Source organism: Benincasa hispida, chromosome 4 (assembly GCF_009727055.1).
Source record: "Benincasa hispida cultivar B227 chromosome 4, ASM972705v1, whole genome shotgun sequence".
NCBI classification, from domain to species: domain Eukaryota; kingdom Viridiplantae; phylum Streptophyta; class Magnoliopsida; order Cucurbitales; family Cucurbitaceae; genus Benincasa; species Benincasa hispida.
In genome coordinates this window covers 40,232,694-40,244,099 of record NC_052352.1, presented here as the reverse complement: position 1 = coordinate 40,244,099, position 11,406 = coordinate 40,232,694, and positions in this window count along the sequence as shown.

Below are 11,406 nucleotides of genomic sequence, written 5' to 3'. Positions count from 1 at the left end.
AGGAAATCAAACACGAGGATTTCCATGAGCAGTGGAATAGATCATTCCAAATTACAATCATGTATGAACATTACAATTACAGTCATACATAGAAACAAATGGTTATGCATTCAATATAGAAATTACAACATGAAACTACAAATGATCAAGAAGAGAAATTCTACGAACATTTGTAGAATCGTCTCAACACTTCTTGATCACGAACGCTTGAACACAGCAACCTTGAATACTCAAACAACACGACCGTTCCACAGCACGAATATCGCGCACTCGAACTCAGCGATCGCCTCGGTCATGAACACCCTAACAGCACGAACGACCTCCACAAAACCTCGACGACGTCAAGTTGAGTATGACACCACCAAGAAGGCTACCTTGGTATTCTCAGTGTGAGAATCCAAATAGTGGGCTCTTTGTGAACTTGGATTGAGGCAGAAGAATGAAGAAAACAACAATCTTATACACGATTGGGCAAGTGGGAGAAGGTTAAACCTATCGTATAGGTCGATACCCAATCGTTTAGCAAAAGATAAGCGATCGTTTAGCTCATCGCTTAGTTCCGTGTCTATCGCTTACTAAACACTACACGATCGTCTAGCTCGCTCAAGCTGTCGTTTAGTAAATCGTATTTACTTGACAACTTTCGTTTTGTGAGATTCTGATTGAGAAAAATCTCCAAAAAAATTTTTGACAAAAAACTTACTAAAATTAGGAAAACAATTTTCCTTTTATCTCATAGTTACCATGAACCACCAATAACCTCTCACTCAATTGGTTATTAGAGAAAAATATTTAATTATCCAATAATTAATATTATTATAAATATAGTTGATAACCAACTTATCGTACTATATTTATAACCTATAATTTTAATATTTCATCTCATGAAACATATAAACCATAGTTCTTTTTCTATGCCATGGTACTTAATGTAAATCTCATTTACATTAATCCTCCATTAGATGTATCTCATACATCATACCAATCATATCATATATAATCGAATTACCTCTTATCAATTTGAATATTTCAAATCAACACCAAGAACCGATCCTCAACTGAATCCATTGAGCTACCAAGGAGGCCTTATGGTTCTGTAGCTTAAAGCTCCAACGGTACGTAAATAACTGACTAAACTCTTTAGTCACGGGATCCAACATCGGTTAACTGTCAGACACTTCATTAAAGACTGACAACTAAACTCTCCTTACCACATATATATTATGTGTCCATCTTAACCAATCAGAAGTGTGACAACCCTTCATAGATCGCTCATAAGTACAGCTGGGCCAATAACCGTCATGCTCTTATAGTTACATTTAACTCCTTAAGTACCATGATCCCTCTAATGAACATAAGTCATAGTCCTACTATGACTGAGTTCTCTCTTCCAAAGATTAGTTGTGGCCACCATGTTCAAGCTTCGGAATCAGCCCTTAAAGAAGCAATCTTTCTACTTATCCTGGCTTCGGTAAAGGAGTGAATTCCATATTCTGTATTGAGTTCCCAGCTCCCAGATCAGACAAGTCCCCAAAAAGGTAGGCATGTTAAGTTGGCAATCTGGCCACTCTCACCCATACTAATCAAATGACCGCTCTGAAGTTCCCAAAGCACTCAGGATGGAGGTCGTGTCACCTATAGTCGTTTAGATGAGATGTAAGTCTCTAGTAACAATAGCGTTATATATAGAGTCTAGTCATCTCGTGGTCTAGGTCTTATATAAACTCTTTGTATAGGACACCCCCACTCGCACGTCTCCACATGAATGGTCAGGATCTACCATCTGCAGTAGTTTACAACACTTGTAAACCTTTACAAAGCAGGTCGTATCCGTAGTATCACAAGGATCAGGTATCCCACCTTAATCCTTATACTACAGACCTATTTAGGTCATCACTTAAGTCATGATCCACTCGTATAACACATATACATGCTTAAGTTCACATAAGATAGCCAAGGAGCTTTGTTTATTGGATATGAGTAAATGCCAGAATGAAATAACACTTATTTTATTCATCAAACAATGTTTATCATTACAAACAATGAGACTCCAGTAGAATTAGGACACCAATCCCAACAATCTCCCACTTGTTCTAATGACTCAGGAGACTAATGTACAATACAATATAAAAATGTACAATATACAATAAACTAGGGCATATCCCAGTATCATCTCCCACTTGCCCTAGATAAGATGTCGCATGTCCCGCAGACCCAGACTCTCCAGGTGATCCTCGAACACTTTAGCCGTGAGGGCTTTTGTAAAGGGATCATCAACATTGTGCTCTGATGCGATCTTCGTGACTATCACATCATCGCGATGCACAATCTCCTTGATCAGGTGATATTTTCGTTCGATGTGCTTACCTCGACGATGACACTGAGGCCCCTTCAAATTTGCCACAGCCCCACTGTTATCACAATAAAGTGTGATAGGCAAATCCATATTTGGAACAACTTCCAAATCTGAAAGGAAATTCCTCAGCCAAAAAGCCTCCTTAGCTATTTCACAAGTGGCTACGTATTCGGCTTCCATAATGGAGTCCGTGATGCATCCTTGCTTGATGCTTCGCTAGACTACAGCCTCTCCATTCAAAGTGAAAACTGACCCCGATGTCGATTTACGAGAATCTCTATCGGTATGAAAGATAGAGTCCATGTATCCTGTAAGGATCAGATCCTTATCTCCATACACGAGCATGTAGTCCCTCGTTCTTCGAAGATACTTGAGGATCGTCTTGACTGTTGTCCAGTGATCAAATCTTGGATTGGACTGATATTGACTGACAATCCCTACTGCATAGCAAATGTTGGGTCGAGTACACAATATTGCATACATTAAGCTTCCGACAGTAGAAGCATAGGGAATTTATCTCATCTCCTCAACTTCTTGAGGTGTCTTAGGACATTGATCCTTAAATAGAATGATTCCATGCCTGAAGGGTAACAAACCCCTCTTGGAATCCTGCATTTTATACCTGATCAACATTTGATCAATGATGCCCGAGACAGGGCAATCGTTTGTTCTTACGATCCCAAATAATCTGGATCCTGAGAACATATTGTGCCTCACCCAAAATCTTTCATTTGGAATTGAGCAGCTAGCCATTTCTTAATGTCAGTCAGATACCCTACATCATTCCCAATGAGTAGGATATCATCCACATACAATACCAGGAAAGCTACTGAGCTGTTGATGATCTTCTTGTAAACACAAGGCTCATCAACGTTCTGATTAAAGCCAAACGACTTGACAACAAAGCCAAATTTGATGTTTCAAGATCTAGATGCTTGTTTTAGCCCATAAATGGACCTATTAAGCTTGCAAACTCTTTGCTCTTGATCCGGAACAATGAACCCCTCTAGTTGAGTCATATAGATGGTCTCCTCAAGATTATCATTAAGAAAGATAGTATTGACGTCCATTTGCCATATTTCATAATCATAAAATGTGGCTATGGACAGAAGAATTCGGATAGACTTGAGCATGAAAACAGGTGATAAAGTTTCCTCATAGTCAACTCCCTCGACTTGGGTATAACTCTTTGCCACGAGTCTAGCCTTAAAGGTTTGCACCTTTCCATCTACATTTCTCTTTCGATTATAGATCCACTTACACCCAATAGGTCTTACCCCATCGGGTGGATCAACAAGCTCTCAGATGTTATTGAAGTACATAGACTCCATTTTCTAGTTCATGGCTTTAACCCATTCATCTTTGTCAACATCATCCATTGCTTTCTTAAAAGACAACGGATCCTCGACCCCATCATTCATAATGGCATTTTGGGCTTTAGTCAAACTCATGTAGCGATCTGGTGGGTTCATAACCCTCCCACTACGTCGAAGCAGCCTTAACTCTTGAGCTGGTTGACTAAATGTTCCGACCTCAACAACTCTTGTTGATCTGTCAGCCTGTTTAACACCTCTTGTTGAACCCTCAGCAGTTTCAGTCTCACTAGAGATCTCACGCAAAACAAGCTTACTCAGTGGCGTATGATGCCTCATGTGGTCTTCTTCTAAGAAGATAGCATTTGTAGAAACAAACACTTTATTCTCACTCGGATCATAGAAGTATCCACCTCTTTTTTCCTTGAGGTAGCCTACAAAGAGGCAAACCTTTGAACGCGGTTCTAACTTCTTTGGGTTAGTCACTAGCACATGTGTCAGACAACCCCAAATCCTGAAGTAGCATAAACTACCTTTACGGCCTCTCCATAACTCAAAAGGTGTTTCAGAAACAATTTTCGAGGGAACGTTGTTCAGGATATAGCATGCAGTCTCCACTACAAAACCCCAAAACGAGTATGGAAGATGAGCATAACTTATCATAGACCGAACCATATTCAATAAGGTTCTGTTTCTTCTTTCAGATACACCATTTTGCTGAGAGTTCCAGAGGCTGAGAGTTGGGATACAATCCCATGTTCTATCATATAGTTCTGGAATTGGAGGTCCATATACTCTCCACCACGATCAGATCTTAGTATTTTTATCTTCTTACCTAATAAGTTTTCAACTTCAGCTTTATACTTCTTGAACTTGTCAAGGGCTTCAGACTTACGTTGCATTAGATAGAGATAACCGAACCCTTAATAATAATCTATGAAAGATATGGTTTGGTGGGTGTTTTTTCATGAGTTATATGAAAATGGTGAACTGATATGGTTTTCTGAGTTTTGACATTTGATTTCTTTTTCATTCCTTGATTAAATTTGTAATTGGCTCTTGTTTGATGAGCTTCTATGTGTGCTCAAGAGTCTGTAATTTATTTGGAGTCATTAGAGTTGAAATTAAGTTGTAATTGAAGAAACAAGTGAAGAAGGTCGATCTGCTGTTTTAAAGATCGTCAGCTTCTGCGCAGCTAGCATTGCAATGCTGCCCTTGAGCGTTGTGACGCTGCTCAAAAAATTTCAGTCAGAGTGAGATGTTCGTTTGAAGGTCAAGCTAGATATTTGATCAAAACCAACGACAACAAGATTTACATTAGGTAGCGTTGCGACGCTGCCCTTGTGAAGGAACTCTTTACGAAGAGCATCCATGAGCGCGTTCGGATCTTTCCGATTTCATTGTGACCGAAATACAACACATACATTCTAACAAACAGTTATGTAAGTTACACTAATTAACAACATGCTTCGAATAATAAAAACAAAAGGGAAAGAGTTCTCATACCAATTGAAGACCCTCTTCAAACGTTGAACTCAGAAGCAGCGGAAGAACCTCTATGCAAACCCTATCGCCTAGCAAAACCAGGCGGCTGCAGCAGCATGATCGTCTATACGAACGACAACAACACAAACAGTCACGAACAAGAAAGCAGCGGGGACGACACCACCAATTGGAGCCCTTGGTATTCTCAGAGTGAGAATCCAAAGTGTGGCTTTTGGTGAATTTGGTAGAGGTCGGAGAAAAGACAAATCGTGTAGACGATAAGCAAGTGGGAGAAAAAGAGCTATCGTATAGCTGTGTGCTTATCGTTTAGAAGAAGCTACACGATCGTGTAGGTTTTACTAAGCGATCGTTTAATAAATGGTAGACGATCGTTTAATAAATGGTAGACGATCGTTTAGAAAATGCGGCACGCGATGTGATCATTTAGGAAAGCTAAGAGATCGTTTAGGAACGGGCATGCAATCGTTTAGGCGCTGGTGTGCGATCGTTTAGATGATAAGCAACTATTGTATAGGCTCTTAAACTAGGTGATCGTTATGTTTTCACACCGATTGCGAATTTTCAAACTTTTTTGCAAAATGAAATAATTTTTCATTTTATTCTTCGATTACAATAACCGAATTCAAATTCTCCCACTAACGCACGTCTGAGGAAAGGTTTTCGGCCAATTATCATATAATTAACCAAGTTAATAATTAATGAATATAATCATATTATATTCTTACCCTATAGTTTGATATCACATATCTACTATAGTAATTTATTCTCCACTTGATATAAATCATATTTATATCTAATTTCCTCCAAAATAATGTATCTCATATATTTAGTCAATTATATCATATATAATTAACCAATTCAATTATATCATATATAATTAACCAATTCAATTATATCATATATAATTGAACTTACTCTTGTCAATTTGAACATTTCAAATTGACCCAAACACTGATTATCGACTTTATCCAAGCTACCCAAGGGACCTAATGGACTTGTGGCTTGAAGCTCCAATGGTCCGTGAATAGTTGACTAAACTCTTTAGCCATGAGATCTACCATCCGTTAACTATCAGGCATTCCACTAAAGACCAACAGTTGAACTCTTCTTACCATAGATATATTTTTGTGTCCATCAGATATAACCAATCATGAGTACGATGACCTTTTATAGATGCTCGTAAGTACAATTGGACCAATTTACCGTTTTGCACCTGTAGTTACATCTCACTTCTTAAGTACCACTGATTCCTCTAATAAACAATACAACATAGTCCAGCTATGTGTGAACACCTCTCAGGCCAAGAGAAGGTGTGTGGCGCCACATGGTTCAAGCCCTGGAATCAACCTTTAAGGGAGCTATCTATCTACTTACCCCTGCTTCGGGGAAGAAGTGAATTCCATCTTATGTAGCTGAGTTCCTAGCTCCCAAATCAGACGAATCCGCAAAATGGTAGGTTTAAATCGGCGACCTGGCCACTCGCATCCATACAAATCAAAGGACTGCCCTCAATGGCAGAAGTTCCCAACTCACTTAGGATTGAGGTCATGTTACCTATGGTCATTTTAGTGAAGTGAAGTCTCTGTCATGAACGATGTTATATAACGAGACGTTAACACTTCATGGTCAGGTTTTATATAAACTCTTTGTATAAGACGCCCCCGCTCGCATGTCTCCTACACGAATGATCAGAAGCAAATCATCTGTGACAAGTCACAACACTTATGACCATTTCACAAAGCGGGCCACATCCGTAGCGTTACCAGGATAAGGTTTCCCTTTTATATCTATATACTACAGACCATTTTGGTTATCATTCAAGACATGATCCACTTGTATGTCACCACATACATGCTTAAGTTACATACAAATAACTAGGGATTTTATGTTTACTGGTTTGTGGTAAAGCAAATAAAACATACAACTGAGCAAAATGAAGATATGAAGTAAATATCATATATTATACAACACAAGCATTTGTACAAACTGTTTACAAACTACAGAACACAAGACTTTAGGGCATCAACCCCAACACCTTGAGCGTTGCAATGCTACTCACAATTCCAGCAAGATCGTGTACAAGCAGCGAGATTTGATCAAGTTTCAAGCGAGATTCTAATAGAATTTTTTAGCGAGATTTGAATGAAGTTTGAGTGAGATTTCTAGCTCGAGTGAGAGATCGAGTTGAGAGAGATTTTGAATCAAGTTCAAGCGAGATTTCGAGCTAGGAGCGAGAGATCAAGTGTGAGCGAGATTAATGAACCGATTTTGACGAGTTTGACCCGTTGACTGAGTAAAGACCATAGAAGATTGACCAGTTTGATCGGTTTTTCTTCAAACTTGATCCGGTTCAGCTTCAAAAGAGTTTTGGTTGGTTCGGTTCAGGTGGTTCACATCCGTTCAAGCTGTTTGGGTTCAGTTTGAAGCAGTTCAAGCGGTCCAAAAGCGATTTGAAGTTGTTTTCTTGTTGTTTTTGTAATTCTTAGGCCTTTGTTTGTTTGTTTATGCCAAAACTAAAACTAAAACTAGTATGTGTTTAATTATTTATGCATGTGATGTATGTTATAATTAAATAAATTTTGTATGTGCATACAGTATACCATGTAGATTTAAAACCCACCATAGGAAGCATGTTACATGCATTGAAAGTATGTTATAAATTGTTATAATATATAGTATGCATGTTAGGGTTTCTTTTATTTAATATAATTGTTATATTAAATATTGAATGCCTTTGATGTCTATTGTGGATGTTTAGTATGTCTAAAATTTTGTAAACCATTATAAAATTGGGCTGACGTTTAAAATCCATAACAAAGAACAGTTGCATGCTCACGTACGTTAACCACTCATTTTAATAGTTAAAATAGGTAGTTAAACTTATAAAACTCAGGTTATAAACTCAGTCGGTATATAATCCTGTCGAAGGCTAGAGGTATTTTAGTTGAGGTCTACGAAACACCTCCTACCTTGGGATTATAGCCGAATTATTGAGTGTTGTTAGTCGGTTTATGAGATATACGTGAGCGATTTGAGGTTTTAAAACTAGTTTATCACCTAGACATCGTAAGTTGAATCCAATTATAAATATTATACTTGGATAAACACCTAGACTTAGGTTGTTTAATTAGACGAAACAAGCGTAAGAAACGTATACCCCGTTTAATCGTTTGAACACTTCAGTGGGAGTTTAATAACATATATGATATGCTATTAGAACACTTCAGTGAAAATAAAATAACGTATATGATATATTAGAATGCTTTAGTGGGAGATTAATAAATATATATGATATGATTATTTCCAGCTCTCACATCCCTAAAAGTTCACAATAAAAAATTCATGTGGCACTTCATGTCACCCTGGGAATGACCTCCATTCGGAAAGTGTTTACATAGATCGAGATTTTGGTGAATAGGGGAAGTTGTTCACTTTAAAATCAAATATGATGTTTCGATTTAAAAATTTTCACGTTCTCAAGATATTCACACCAAAAGGTTCATGCGGCACTTCGTGGCACCCTGGGAGTGACCTCCATTCAGAAAGTGTTTGCGTGAATTAATTATGGTGAATGAGGGGAAGGTGTTCAATGAAAATCAAATATGTGATATATTGATTTCAATTTTCACGTTCCTACATAATTCCCACCATGAGATTCGTACAGCACTTCGAGTCACCCTGGGAGTAACCTCCATTCGGAAAGTGTTCGTCATAGATCAAGACCAAAGTGAATGGGGGAAGTCGTTCATAGTAAGTGGGTGAAGGATATGTATGAACATATCCTACAGTCTCTTCTATTAGTTTGAACCGTGAGAATCCTATGTTGCGCCTGCTTGTCGTCTATAAGTCGGGCCCGCTAGTCGTTTAACGATGGCTATCCCCTCGGAGGGTTTTAACATAGGATTCAGAATAACTCAAACTCTAGAAATTGATAGGATTTCTAAAGTCAGTTTCAGCTTTGACTTTCCAACTTCAGGAGCATCGTTTGGATCAGACTTCTGAGGTCTAAAAACAAAATGTTACACTTACAAGATTACTAAAGGGTTAGTAATTTCTTATCAAATACGGTAGCTAAATGACTATTGGAATATGAGTTATTCTGGAGATAGTGTTTAGTCAAGAATGTCTTGTTGTAGTATCATTGCAAAAATAATCTTGGGTATATTATTGTTTTGCTAAAACTTGATTGGGTTTAAAAGCAATTCACTTATAAAATTTGTTTATATTTTTCATAATGAAAAGTTCACCAGTACAATTGTTGGCATCTGATAAACTGATAGGGGATAATTATGCAACCTGGAAATCAATTTTGAATACTATATTGGTGATAGACGATTTACGGTTTGTCTTAACAAAGGATTGTCCTCCCATTCCAAGCTTTAACGCAAACTGAACTATTTGAGATGCGTACGATATATGGATCACGGCAAATAATAAAACCCGTGCTTATATCCTCGTCAACATATCTGATGTCTTGGCGAAGAAACATGAGGATATAGGTACTGTCAAAGAGATTATGGAATCTCTAGAGGGATGTTCGGGCAACCATCTTTCACCCTAAGGCATGATGCTATAAAATACATTTACAACTGTCGCATGAAAGAGGGGGCCTTTGTTCGTGAACATGTATTAGACATGATGGTCCACTTTAATGTGGCGGAAGTAAATGGGCACTGTCGTTGATAAGAGAAATCAAGTTGGTTTTATTCTAGAATCTCTTCTGAAGAGTTTTCTGCAGTTCTGCACGAATGCTCTCATGAATAAAATTGAATATAGATTGACTACTTTGCTGAATGAGCTATAGGCTTACTAGACAATGATGAGAGCTAAAGGTCTAGAACCGGAAGTACACGTTGCTAACGCTATAAAGAGTTGAACGTCCTTCAAAAAGCCTAATGTTGCTCATCTTCACAGAGTTCAGTATTCTTGTCGAGAAGAGCAAAGGGAAAGAGAAGAAAAAACCCGTTGGGAAGAAAGGCAAGAATAATGTTGCAGACAAAGAAAAGTGTTTGTACTCAACGAGGAAGGGCACTGGAAGAGGAGCTACCCTCAGTACCTTGCTGAGAAGAGGGTAGAGAAAGCAAAATAGGCAAACTAGTTCCTGAAGATTGCTTGTTGTCCTCAACATGACCAGTGGGAGATGTTGCTGTCTGATGATAATTTTACCTGCTTTTGTTATCATATAAAGAACAAACTGTATATATTTTTGTTGTAAATGAAATGTTCATTTTCGAAAATTATGTTTGTTCTATTGCATAGCAACTTCTGTTAAGAATCAACCTGGTTAAAGCCATTTGCAAATATTCAGCTATTTAAAATTGCTAGAAATCAATTAAGGCAAATAGTTATTTAACCTAAGTGATAAGTTTAAAACACTTGAAACGTTTAGAGTGTACAAAACTTATTAGGTAAAATAAAATCCGATTGGATCAAAGTATAGAAAGTTTAAAGATTTCTAGATCTATTTGATAGAACATGAAATCCAGTGAAAAACTTTCTAATTTCCTTAAATTAGTTTCTCAACATCATTGGAATATTGTTCCAGATCACCTTGTATTATTTGTTTCATAAAATTTGCATAAATCAAGTTTCCCACAGGGAAAAATTTTCCACCTTTATTTTTTTCTAACAATTTTTTAAATTTTCAATTAAATATATTATGTTTACAATTCCTTAAACATTTTCAATACAATTTTTATTTAAATGAAATGATATCAATTTTGCTAATAAAAATAATAATACACATGCAATTTGAAACGATATAATTAAAATGCTAAATTCTCATAATTTGTAAAAAAATAAAATTCAACAATTAGAACATCATATCTTAAATATCATAACATCTAAAGAATTAAAATAATAAAGTCTTAAACTTAAATAATTAAAACATCCATAATTATCTTACAAAGTCTACAATATCGATATGAATATATATACCATAAGACTTTATTATTTTAAATATTTAGATGTTGTAATATTTAAGACATGATGTTTTAATTATTGCAAAATATATATATATACACATACATACACACACAAAAGTAAGGGTGGAGTTGGGGAATATTTCCCCATCCTCGGCCACGAATTGTAAATGGAAAAAAATCTCTCACTGCCCATTCCCATATATTCTAGGACTCCCCGCTCCATTTGGAGTGGGACCCCATGGATTTTTTTTTTTTTTGACATGTCTAGTGCTAATGCCTATTAATTAACTTTATATATATATATATG